The sequence below is a fragment of the Cololabis saira genome, unplaced genomic scaffold (assembly GCF_033807715.1).
Source record: "Cololabis saira isolate AMF1-May2022 unplaced genomic scaffold, fColSai1.1 scf032, whole genome shotgun sequence".
NCBI lineage: Eukaryota > Metazoa > Chordata > Actinopteri > Beloniformes > Belonidae > Cololabis > Cololabis saira.
This window is the reverse complement of record NW_026906196.1, coordinates 228745-240000: the sequence shown is the minus strand read 5'-3', so window position 1 is coordinate 240000 and position 11256 is coordinate 228745. Positions and strand designations below refer to the sequence as shown.

General features: G+C 52.1%; 5 non-coding genes across 5 annotated transcripts; all 5 read right to left on the bottom strand.

Moving 5' to 3' along the window:
• Nucleotides 1-2213: 2213 nt before the first annotated feature.
• Nucleotides 2214-2286, bottom strand: trnav-aac (transfer RNA valine (anticodon AAC)). The gene has a single exon. It is a non-coding gene; the product is annotated as a tRNA-Val (tRNA).
• A 256-nt stretch (nucleotides 2287-2542) lies between these two features.
• On the bottom strand, nucleotides 2543-2624 carry trnas-aga (transfer RNA serine (anticodon AGA)). The gene has a single exon. It is a non-coding gene; the product is annotated as a tRNA-Ser (tRNA).
• Nucleotides 2625-5385: 2761 nt separating this feature from the next.
• On the bottom strand, nucleotides 5386-5467 carry trnas-aga (transfer RNA serine (anticodon AGA)). The gene has a single exon. It is a non-coding gene; the product is annotated as a tRNA-Ser (tRNA).
• A 2243-nt stretch (nucleotides 5468-7710) lies between these two features.
• trnav-aac (transfer RNA valine (anticodon AAC)) lies at nucleotides 7711-7783 on the bottom strand. The gene has a single exon. It is a non-coding gene; the product is annotated as a tRNA-Val (tRNA).
• Nucleotides 7784-10893: 3110 nt separating this feature from the next.
• On the bottom strand, nucleotides 10894-10975 carry trnas-aga (transfer RNA serine (anticodon AGA)). The gene has a single exon. It is a non-coding gene; the product is annotated as a tRNA-Ser (tRNA).
• Nucleotides 10976-11256: the final 281 nt, after the last annotated feature.

The window sequence follows — 11256 nt, the reverse complement described above, 5'->3', positions numbered from 1 at the left end:
TGGTTTTACTTTATTTTAAAATGGTTGGTTTTACTTTATTAGGTTGAGACATATTTTCATCCTCATTTTGATTAAATGCATTTTCATCAACAGTCAGTGCAGTATGTTCATAGATCATACATCCACTTTCTTGTTTCCAAAAAGCTCTGGATAGATTTCAGTTAATCTCTCACATCTCATGTATGAGAGGATCTCTTAAGTAGCAGAGGATGGTTTCGATCCATCGACCTCTGGGTTATGGGCCCAGCACGCTTCCGCTGCGCCACTCTGCTGTATAACCAGGATGTGACTCCGCCACACAGTGGGGGGGAGGGGGGTAGGGCTCTTAAAAGCGGGTCCCCTGGTTCGGACGGTGAGCCGGGTCTCTGGGTGGCTCCAGGTGAGCCGGGTTGTTGAGGTTGTTGAGTTGTTGTTGGGGTCTGGTGGTGGAAGCTCCTGAGGTGTGGTGGTGATGCTGCTGGGGTCTGGTGGTGCAGCTAGTGGGGTCTGGTGGTGGAAGCTCCTGGGGTCTGGTGATGGAAGCTCCTGGGGTCAGGTGATGGAAGCTCCTTGGGTCTGGTGATGGAAATTCCTGGGGTCTGGTGGTGGAAGCTCCTGGGGTCTGGTGGTGATGCTCCTGGGGTCTGGTGGTGATGCTGCTGGGGTCTGGTGGTGGAGCTAGTGGTGTCTGGTGGTGGAAGCTCCTGAGGTGTGGTGGTGATGCTGCTGTCGTCTGGTGGTGGAGCTAGTGGTGTCTGGTGGTGGAAGCTCCTGGGGTCAAAGTCCAGAGTGCTAACCATTACACCATGGAACCCTGTTCAGCTTTTATTGTGTTTTTATTGTGGTCCTGAAACCAGAACATGAGTAAAAAACAATATGCGCTTGAGCATCTGACAGAGTGCTGTCCATGGTGCTAGGAGCGTCTGGGTGTTTATGGTACCAGGGCCCTGGTCCTCCAGGCCCAAGGGCTGGCTCTTTCACTCCAGTGGCTGGTCGGTGGGGGGCTTAAAAGCGGGTCCCCGGGTTCGGACGGTGAGCCGGGTCTTTGGGTGGCTCCAGGTGAGCCGGGTTTTTGAGGTTGTTGAGTTGTTGTTAGGGTTTGGTGGTGGAAGCTCCTGAGGTGTGGTGGTGATGCTGCTGGGGTCTGGTGGTGCAGCTAGAGGGGTCTGGTGGTGGAAGCTCCTGGGGTCTGGTGATGGAAGCTCCTGGGGTGTGGTGGTGGAAGCTCCTGGGTTCTGGTGGTGATGCTGCTGGGGTCTGGTGCTGATGCTGCTGGGGTCTGGTGGTGGAAGCTCCTGGGGTCTGGTGGTGGAAGCTCCTGAGGTCTGGTGGTGGAAGCTCCTGGGGTCTGGTGGTGATGCTGCTGGGGTCTGGTGCTGATGCTGCTGGGGTCTGGTGGTGGAAGCTCCTGGGGTCTGGTGGTGGAAGCTCCTGGGGTCTGGTGGTGGAAGCTCCTGAGGTCTGGTGGTGGAAGCTCCTGGGGTCTGGTGGTGGAAGCTCCTGGGGTCTGGTGGTGGAAGCTCCTGGGGTCTGGTGGTGGAAGCTCCTGGGGTCTGGTGGTGGAAGCTCCTGGGGTCTGGTGCTGATGCTGCTGGGGTCTGGTGGTGGAGCTAGTGGGGTCTGGTGTTGGAAGCTCCTGGGGTCTGGTGGTGGAGCTAGTAGGGTCTGGTGGTGGATGGGGTCTGGTGGTGATGCTGCTGGGGTCTGGTGGTGGAGCTAGTGGGGTCTGGTGGTGATGCTGCTGGGGTCTGGTGGAAGCTCCTGGGGTCTGGTGGTGGAAGCTCCTGAGGTCTGGTGGTGGAAGCTCCTGGGGTCTGGTGGTGGAAGCTCCTGGGGTCTGGTGGTGATGCTGCTGGGGTATGGTGGTGGAGCTAGTGGGGTCTGGTGTTGGAAGCTCCTGGGGTCTGGTGGTGGAGCTAGTGGGGTCTGGTGTTAATGCTGCTGGGGTTTGGTGGTGGAGCTAGTGACTTACATGTTTTGAAAAAGGCGGGCATGACGAAAAGATCCTGTAAAAAATCTCTGTAATATGTTTCTTTTTTTCCTGTAAAGTTGGACATTTTAAAGATTAGGTAAATGGGGAATGACTGGCTTTTAATCAGTTGTGGAACTGCAACGAAATTCATTTCTGCATAAGACCCAATGCGAGAAAGAGATGGTCGACCTTCCTGTGCCGACCACCAACAAGAGGATTAGAGGGGTTTTCCAAGTCCAAATAATATTATTGCAGTAATACATGTTTCCGCCCAGTTTCGAACAGGGGACCTTTCGCGTGTTAGGCGAACGTGATAACCACTACACTACGGAAACTTGCATGCTTTGAAAATGGCGGGCGTAACGAAAAAAAAATCCTATCTTCAAATCATTCATGTTAGAAATAAATGTGTGATTTCATATAAGTTGTCCTGGTGCGGTAAAATTAAAAATCATCCATCGGTATTACCATGCTGGGTAGAAAATACAAAATGTACCACAAAGGAAGCTAACTGATTACTTTTGAAAGACAGTACTGGATATGATTAATAACAGCAAATTAGGCTGTCGTCTTGCACATTCAAACATTACTCGTTGTTGGCAGGATTCGAACCTGCGCGGGGAATCCCCAATGGATTTCTAGTCCATCACCTTAACCACTCGGCCACAACAACTTGTCAGCTGTGTGTGTGTGTGTGTGTGTGCGTGTGTGTGCGTGTGTGTGTGTGTGTGTGTGTGTGTGTGTTTGTGTGAATCTTCAGAAATAGACAATTTAGAGTCTTTATTTTAAAATGGTTGGTTTTACTTTATTTTAAAATGGTTGGTTTTACTTTATTAGGTTGAGACATATTTTCATCCTCATTTTGATTAAATGCATTTTCATCAACAGTCAGTGCAGTATGTTCATAGATCATACATCCACTTTCTTGTTTCCAAAAAGCTCTGGATAGATTTCAGTTAATCTCTCACATCTCATGTATGAGAGGATCTCTTAAGTAGCAGAGGATGGTTTCGATCCATCGACCTCTGGGTTATGGGCCCAGCACGCTTCCGCTGCGCCACTCTGCTGTATAACCAGGATGTGACTCCGCCACACAGTGGGGGGGAGGGGGGTAGGGCTCTTAAAAGCGGGTCCCCTGGTTCGGACGGTGAGCCGGGTCTCTGGGTGGCTCCAGGTGAGCCGGGTTGTTGAGGTTGTTGAGTTGTTGTTGGGGTCTGGTGGTGGAAGCTCCTGAGGTGTGGTGGTGATGCTGCTGGGGTCTGGTGGTGCAGCTAGTGGGGTCTGGTGGTGGAAACTCCTGGGGTCTGGTGATGGAAGCTCCTGGGGTCAGGTGATGGAAGCTCCTTGGGTCTGGTGATGGAAATTCCTGGGGTCTGGTGGTGGAAGCTCCTGGGGTCTGGTGGTGATGCTCCTGGGGTCTGGTGGTGATGCTGCTGGGGTCTGGTGGTGGAGCTAGTGGTGTCTGGTGGTGGAAGCTCCTGAGGTGTGGTGGTGATGCTGCTGTCGTCTGGTGGTGGAGCTAGTGGTGTCTGGTGGTGGAAGCTCCTGGGGTCAAAGTCCAGAGTGCTAACCATTACACCATGGAACCCTGTTCAGCTTTTATTGTGTTTTTATTGTGGTCCTGAAACCAGAACATGAGTAAAAAACAATATGCGCTTGAGCATCTGACAGAGTGCTGTCCATGGTGCTAGGAGCGTCTGGGTGTTTATGGTACCAGGGCCCTGGTCCTCCAGGCCCAAGGGCTGGCTCTTTCACTCCAGTGGCTGGTCGGTGGGGGGCTTAAAAGCGGGTCCCCGGGTTCGGACGGTGAGCCGGGTCTTTGGGTGGCTCCAGGTGAGCCGGGTTTTTGAGGTTGTTGAGTTGTTGTTAGGGTTTGGTGGTGGAAGCTCCTGAGGTGTGGTGGTGATGCTGCTGGGGTCTGGTGGTGCAGCTAGAGGGGTCTGGTGGTGGAAGCTCCTGGGGTCTGGTGATGGAAGCTCCTGGGGTGTGGTGGTGGAAGCTCCTGGGTTCTGGTGGTGATGCTGCTGGGGTCTGGTGCTGATGCTGCTGGGGTCTGGTGGTGGAAGCTCCTGGGGTCTGGTGGTGGAAGCTCCTGAGGTCTGGTGGTGGAAGCTCCTGGGGTCTGGTGGTGGAAGCTCCTGGGGTCTGGTGGTGGAAGCTCCTGGGGTCTGGTGGTGGAAGCTCCTGGGGTCTGGTGCTGATGCTGCTGGGGTCTGGTGGTGGAGCTAGTGGGGTCTGGTGTTGGAAGCTCCTGGGGTCTGGTGGTGGAGCTAGTAGGGTCTGGTGGTGGATGGGGTCTGGTGGTGATGCTGCTGGGGTCTGGTGGTGGAGCTAGTGGGGTCTTGTGGTGGATGGGGTCTGGTGGTAATGCTGCTGGGGTCTGGTGGTGGAGCTAGTAGGGTCTGGTGGTGGATGGGGTCTGGTGGTAATGCTGCTGGGGTCTGGTGGTGGAGCTAGTCGGGTCTGGTGGTGATGCTGCTGGGGTCTGGTGGAAGCTCCTGGGGTCTGGTGGTGGAAGCTCCTGAGGTCTGGTGGTGGAAGCTCCTGGGGTCTGGTGGTGGAAGCTCCTGGGGTCTGGTGGTGGAAGCTCCTGGGGTCTGGTGGTGATGCTGCTGGGGTCTGGTGGAAGCTCCTGGGGTCTGGTGGTGGAAGCTCCTGAGGTCTGGTGGTGGAAGCTCCTGGGGTCTGGTGGTGGAAGCTCCTGGGGTCTGGTGGTGATGCTGCTGGGGTATGGTGGTGGAGCTAGTGAGGTCTGGTGTTGGAAGCTCCTGGGGTCTGGTGGTGGAGCTAGTGGGGTCTGGTGTTAATGCTGCTGGTGTTTGGTGGTGGAGCTAGTGACTTACATGTTTTGAAAAAGGCGGACATGACGAAAAGATCCTGTAAAAAATCTCTGTAATATGTTTCTTTTTTTCCTGTAAAGTTGGACATTTGAAAGATTAGGTAAATGGGGAATGACTGGCTTTTAATCAGTTGTGGAACTGCAACGAAATTCATTTCTGCATAAGACCCAATGCGAGAAAGAGATGGTCGACCTTCCTGTGCCGAGCACCAAGAAGAGGATTAGAGGGATTTTCCAAGTCCAAATAATATTATTGCAGTAATACATGTTTGCCCCCAGTTTCGAACAGGGGACCTTTCGCGTGTTAGGCAAACTTCATAACCACTACACTACAGAAACTTGCATGCTTTGAAAATGGCGGGCGTAACGAAAAAAAAATCCTATCTTCAAATCATTCATGTTAGAAATAAATGTGTGATTTCATATAAGTTGTCCTGGTGCGGTAAAATTAAAAATCATCCATCGGTATTACCATGCTGGGTAGAAAATACAAAATGTACCACAAGGGAAGCCAACTGATTACTTTTGAAAGACAGTACTGGATATGATTAATAACTGCAAATTAGGCAGTAGTCTTGCACATTCAAACATTACTCGTTGTTGGCAGGATTCGAACCTGCGCGGGGAATCCCCAATGGATTTCTAGTCCATCGCCTTAACCACTCGGCCACAACAACCTGTCAGCTGTGTGTATGTGTGTGTGTGTGTGTGTGTGTGTGTGTGAATCTTCAGAAATAGACAATTTAGAGTCTTTATTTTAAAATGGTTGGTTTTACTTTATTTTAAAATGGTTGGTTTTACTTTATTAGGTTGAGACATATTTTCATCCTGATTTTGATTAAATGCATTTTCATCAACAGTCAGTGCAGTATGTTCATAGATCATACATCCACTTTCTTGTTTCCAAAAAGCTCTGGATAGATTTCAGTTAATCTCTCACATCTCATGTATGAGAGGATCTCTTAAGTAGCAGAGGATGGTTTCGATCCATCGACCTCTGGGTTATGGGCCCAGCACGCTTCCGCTGCGCCACTCTGCTGTATAACCAGGATGTGACTCCGCCTCACAGTGGGGGGGAGGGGGGTAGGGGACTTAAAAGCGGGTCCCCTGGTTCGGACGGTGAGCCGGGTCTCTGGGTGGCTCCAGGTGAGCCGGGTTGTTGAGGTTGTTGAGTTGTTGTTGGGGTCTGGTGGTGGAAGCTCCTGAGGTGTGGTGGTGATGCTGCTGGGGTCTGGTGGTGCAGCTAGTGGGGTCTGGTGGTGGAAGCTCCTGGGGTCTGGTGATGGAAGCTCCTGGGGTCAGGTGATGGAAGCTCCTTGGGTCTGGTGATGGAAATTCCTGGGGTCTGGTGGTGGAAGCTCCTGGGGTCTGGTGGTGATGCTGCTGGGGTCTGGTGATGATGCTGCTGGGGTCTGGTGGTGGAGCTAGTGGTGTCTGGTGGTGGAAGCTCCTGAGGTGTGGTGGTGATGCTGCTGTCGTCTGGTGGTGGAGCTAGTGGTGTCTGGTGGTGGAAGCTCCTGGGGTCAAAGTCCAGAGTGCTAACCATTACACCATGGAACCCTGTTCAGCTTTTATTGTGTTTTTATTGTGGTCCTGAAACCAGAACATGAGTAAAAAACAATATGCGCTTGAGCATCTGACAGAGTGCTGTCCATGGTGCTAGGAGCGTCTGGGTGTTTATGGTACCAGGGCCCTGGTCCTCCAGGCCCAAGGGCTGGCTCTTTCACTCCAGTGGCCGGTCGGTGGAGGGCTTAAAAGCGGGTCCCCGGGTTCGGCCGGTGAGCCGGGTCTTTGGGTGGCTCCAGGTGAGCCGGGTTTTTGAGGTTGTTGAGTTGTTGTTAGGGTTTGGTGGTGGAAGCTCCTGAGGTGTGGTGGTGATGCTGCTGGGGTCTGGTGGTGCAGCTAGAGGGGTCTGGTGGTGGAAGCTCCTGGGGTCTGGTGATGGAAGCTCCTGGGGTGTGGTGGTGGAAGCTCCTGGGTTCTGGTGGTGATGCTGCTGGGGTCTGGTGCTGATGCTGCTGGGGTCTGGTGGTGGAAGCTCCTGGGGTCTGGTGGTGGAAGCTCCTGAGGTCTGGTGGTGGAAGCTCCTGGGGTCTGGTGGTGGAAGCTCCTGGGGTCTGGTGGTGGAAGCTCCTGGGGTCTGGTGGTGGAAGCTCCTGGGGTCTGGTGCTGATGCTGCTGGGGTCCGGTGGTGGAGCTAGTGGGGTCTGGTGTTGGAAGCTCCTGGGGTCTGGTGGTGGAGCTAGTAGGGTCTGGTGGTGGATGGGGTCTGGTGGTGATGCTGCTGGGGTCTGGTGGTGGAGCTAGTGGGGTCTTGTGGTGGATGGGGTCTGGTGGTAATGCTGCTGGGGTCTGGTGGTGGAGCTAGTAGGGTCTGGTGGTGGATGGGGTCTGGTGGTAATGCTGCTGGGGTCTGGTGGTGGAGCTAGTCGGGTCTGGTGGTGATGCTGCTGGGGTCTGGTGGAAGCTCCTGGGGTCTGGTGGTGGAAGCTCCTGAGGTCTGGTGGTGGAAGCTCCTGGGGTCTGGTGGTGATGCTGCTGGGGTATGGTGGTGGAGCTAGTGGGGTCTGGTGTTGGAAGCTCCTGGGGTCTGGTGATGGAGCTAGTGGGGTCTGGTGTTAATGCTGCTGGGGTTTGGTGGTGGAGCTAGTGACTTACATGTTTTGAAAAAGGCGGGCATGACGAAAAGATCCTGTAAAAAATCTCTGTAATATGTTTCTTTTTTTCCTGTAAAGTTGGACATTTGAAAGATTAGGTAAATGGGGAATGACTGGCTTTTAATCAGTTGTGGAACTGCAACGAAATTCATTTCTGCATAAGACCCAATGCGAGAAAGAGATGGTCGACCTTCCTGTGCCGAGCACCAAGAAGAGGATTAGAGGGGTTTTCCAAGTCCAAATAATATTATTGCAGTAATACATGTTTCCGCCCAGTTTCGAACAGGGGACCTTTCGCGTGTTAGGCGAACGTGATAACCACTACACTACGAAAACTTGCATGCTTTGAAAATGGCGGGCGTAACGAAAAAAAAATCCTATCTTCAAATCATTCATGTTAGAAATAAATGTGTGATTTCATATAAGTTGTCCTGGTGCGGTAAAATTAAAAATCATCCATCGGTATTACCATGCTGGGTAGAAAATACAAAATGTACCACAAGGGAAGCCAACTGATTACTTTTGAAAGACAGTACTGGATATGATTAATAACTGCAAATTAGGCAGTCGTCTTGCACATTCAAACATTACTCGTTGTTGGCAGGATTCCAACCTGCGCGGGGAATCCCCAATGGATTTCTAGTCCATCGCCTTAACCACTCGGCCACAACAACCTGTCAGCTGTGTGTATGTGTGTGTGTGTGTGTGTGAATCTTCAGAAATAGACAATTTAGAGTCTTTATTTTAAAATGGTTGGTTTTACTTTATTTTAAAATGGTTGGTTTTACTTTATTAGGTTGAGACATATTTTCATCCTCATTTTGATTAAATGCATTTTCATCAACAGCATTTTCATCAACAGTCAGCATCAACAGCCAGTATGTTCATAGTTCATAGATCATACATCCACTTTCTTGTTTCCAAAAAGCTCTGGACAGATTTCAGTTAATCTCTCACATCTCATGTATGAGAGGATCTCTTAAGTAGCAGAGGATGGTTTCGATCCATCGACCTCTGGGTTATGGGCCCAGCACGCTTCCGCTGCGCCACTCTGCTGTATAACCAGGATGTCACTCCGCCACACAGTGGGGGGGAGGGGGGTAGGGGACTTAAAAGCGGGTCCCCTGGTTCGGACGGTGAGCCGGGTCTCTGGGTGGCTCCAGGTGAGCCGGGTTGTTGAGGTTGTTGAGTTGTTGTTGGGGTCTGGTGGTGGAAGCTCCTGAGGTGTGGTGGTGATGCTGCTGGGGTCTGGTGGTGCAGCTAGTGGGGTCTGGTGGTGGAAGCTCCTGGGGTCTGGTGATGGAAGCTCCTGGGGTCAGGTGATGGAAGCTCCTTGGGTCTGGTGATGGAAATTCCTGGGGTCTGGTGGTGGAAGCTCCTGGGGTCTGGTGGTGATGCTGCTGGGGTCTGGTGGTGATGCTGCTGGGGTCTGGTGGTGGAGCTAGTGGTGTCTGGTGGTGGAAGCTCCTGAGGTGTGGTGGTGATGCTGCTGTCGTCTGGTGGTGGAGCTAGTGGTGTCTGGTGGTGGAAGCTCCTGGGGTCAAAGTCCAGAGTGCTAACCATTACACCATGGAACCCTGTTCAGCTTTTATTGTGTTTTTATTGTGGTCCTGAAACCAGAACATGAGTAAAAAACAATATGCGCTTGAGCATCTGACAGAGTGCTGTCCATGGTGCTAGGAGCGTCTGGGTGTTTATGGTACCAGGGCCCTGGTCCTCCAGGCCCAAGGGCTGGCTCTTTCACTCCAGTGGCCGGTCGGTGGGGGGCTTAAAAGCGGGTCCCCGGGTTCGGACGGTGAGCCGGGTCTTTGGGTGGCTCCAGGTGAGCCGGGTTTTTGAGGTTGTTGAGTTGTTGTTAGGGTTTGGTGGTGGAAGCTCCTGAGGTGTGGTGGGGATGCTGCTGGGGTCTGGTGGTGCAGCTAGAGGGGTCTGGTGGTGGAAGCTCCTGGGGTCTGGTGATGGAAGCTCCTGGGGTGTGGTGGTTGAAGCTCCTGGGTTCTGGTGGTGATGCTGCTGGGGTCTGGTGCTGATGCTGCTGGGGTCTGGTGGTGGAAGCTCCTGAGGTCTGGTGGTGGAAGCTCCTGGGGTCTGGTGGTGGAAGCTCCTGGGGTCTGGTGGTGGAAGCTCCTGGGGTCTGGTGGTGGAAGCTCCTGGGGTCTGGTGCTGATGCTGCTGGGGTCCGGTGGTGGAGCTAGTGGGGTCTGGTGTTGGAAGCTCCTGGGGTCTGGTGGTGGAGCTAGTAGGGTCTGGTGGTGGATGGGGTCTGGTGGTGATGCTGCTGGGGTCTGGTGGTGGAGCTAGTGGGGTCTTGTGGTGGATGGGGTCTGGTGGTAATGCTGCTGGGGTCTGGTGGTGGAGCTAGTAGGGTCTGGTGGTGGATGGGGTCTGGTGGTAATGCTGCTGGGGTCTGGTGGTGGAGCTAGTGGGGTCTGGTGGTGATGCTGCTGCGGTCTGGTGGAAGCTCCTGGGGTCTGGTGGTGGAAGCTCCTGAGGTCTGGTGGTGGAAGCTCCTGGGGTCTGGTGGTGGAAGCTCCTGGGGTCTGGTGGTGGAAGCTCCTGGGGTCTGGTGGTGATGCTGCTGGGGTCTGGTGGAAGCTCCTGGGGTCTGGTGGTGGAAGCTCCTGAGGTCTGGTGGTGGAAGCTCCTGGGGTCTGGTGGTGGAAGCTCCTGAGGTCTGGTGGTGGAAGCTCCTGGGGTCTGGTGGTGGAAGCTCCTGGGGTCTGGTGGTGATGCTGCTGGGGTATGGTGGTGGAGCTAGTGGGGTCTGGTGTTGGAAGCTCCTGGGGTCTGGTGGTGGAGCTAGTGGGGTCTGGTGTTAATGCTGCTGGGGTTTGGTGGTGGAGCTAGTGACTTACATGTTTTGAAAAAGGCGGGCATGACGAAAAGATCCTGTAAAAAATCTCTGTAATATGTTTCTTTTTTTCCTGTAAAGTTGGACATTTGAAAGATTAGGTAAATGGGGAATGACTGGCTTTTAATCAGTTGTGGAACTGCAACGAAATTCATTTCTGCATAAGACCCAATGCGAGAAAGAGATGGTCGACCTTCCTGTGCCGAGCACCAAGAAGAGGATTAGAGGGGTTTTACAAGTCCAAATAATATTATTGCAGTAATACATGTTTGCCCCCAGTTTCGAACAGGGGACCTTTCGCGTGTTAGGCAAACTTGATAACCACTACACTACAGAAACTTGCATGCTTTGAAAATGGCGGGCGTAATGAAAAAAAAATCCTATCTTCAAATCATTCATGTTAGAAATAAATGTGTGATTTCATATAAGTTGTCCTGGTGCGGTAAAATTAAAAATCATCCATCGGTATTACCATGCTGGGTAGAAAATACAAAATGTACCACAAGGGAAGCCAACTGATTACTTTTGAAAGACAGTACTGGATATGATTAATAACTGCAAATTAGGCTGTCATCTTGCACATTCAAACATTACTCGTTGTTGGCGGGATTCGAACCTGCGCGGGGAATCCCCAATGGATTTCTAGTCCATCGCCTTAACCACTCGGCCACAACAACCTGTCAGCTGTGTGTATGTGTGTGTGTGTGTGTGTGTGTGTGTGTGTGTGTGAATCTTCAGAAATAGACAATTTAGAGTCTTTATTTTAAAATGGTTGGTTTTACTTTATTTTAAAATGGTTGGTTTTACTTTATTAGGTTGAGACATATTTTCATCCTCATTTTGATTAAATGCATTTTCATCAACAGTCGGTGCAGTATGTTCATAGATCATACATCCACTTTCTTGTTTCCAAAAAGCTCTGGATAGATTTCAGTTAATCTCTCACATCTCATGTATG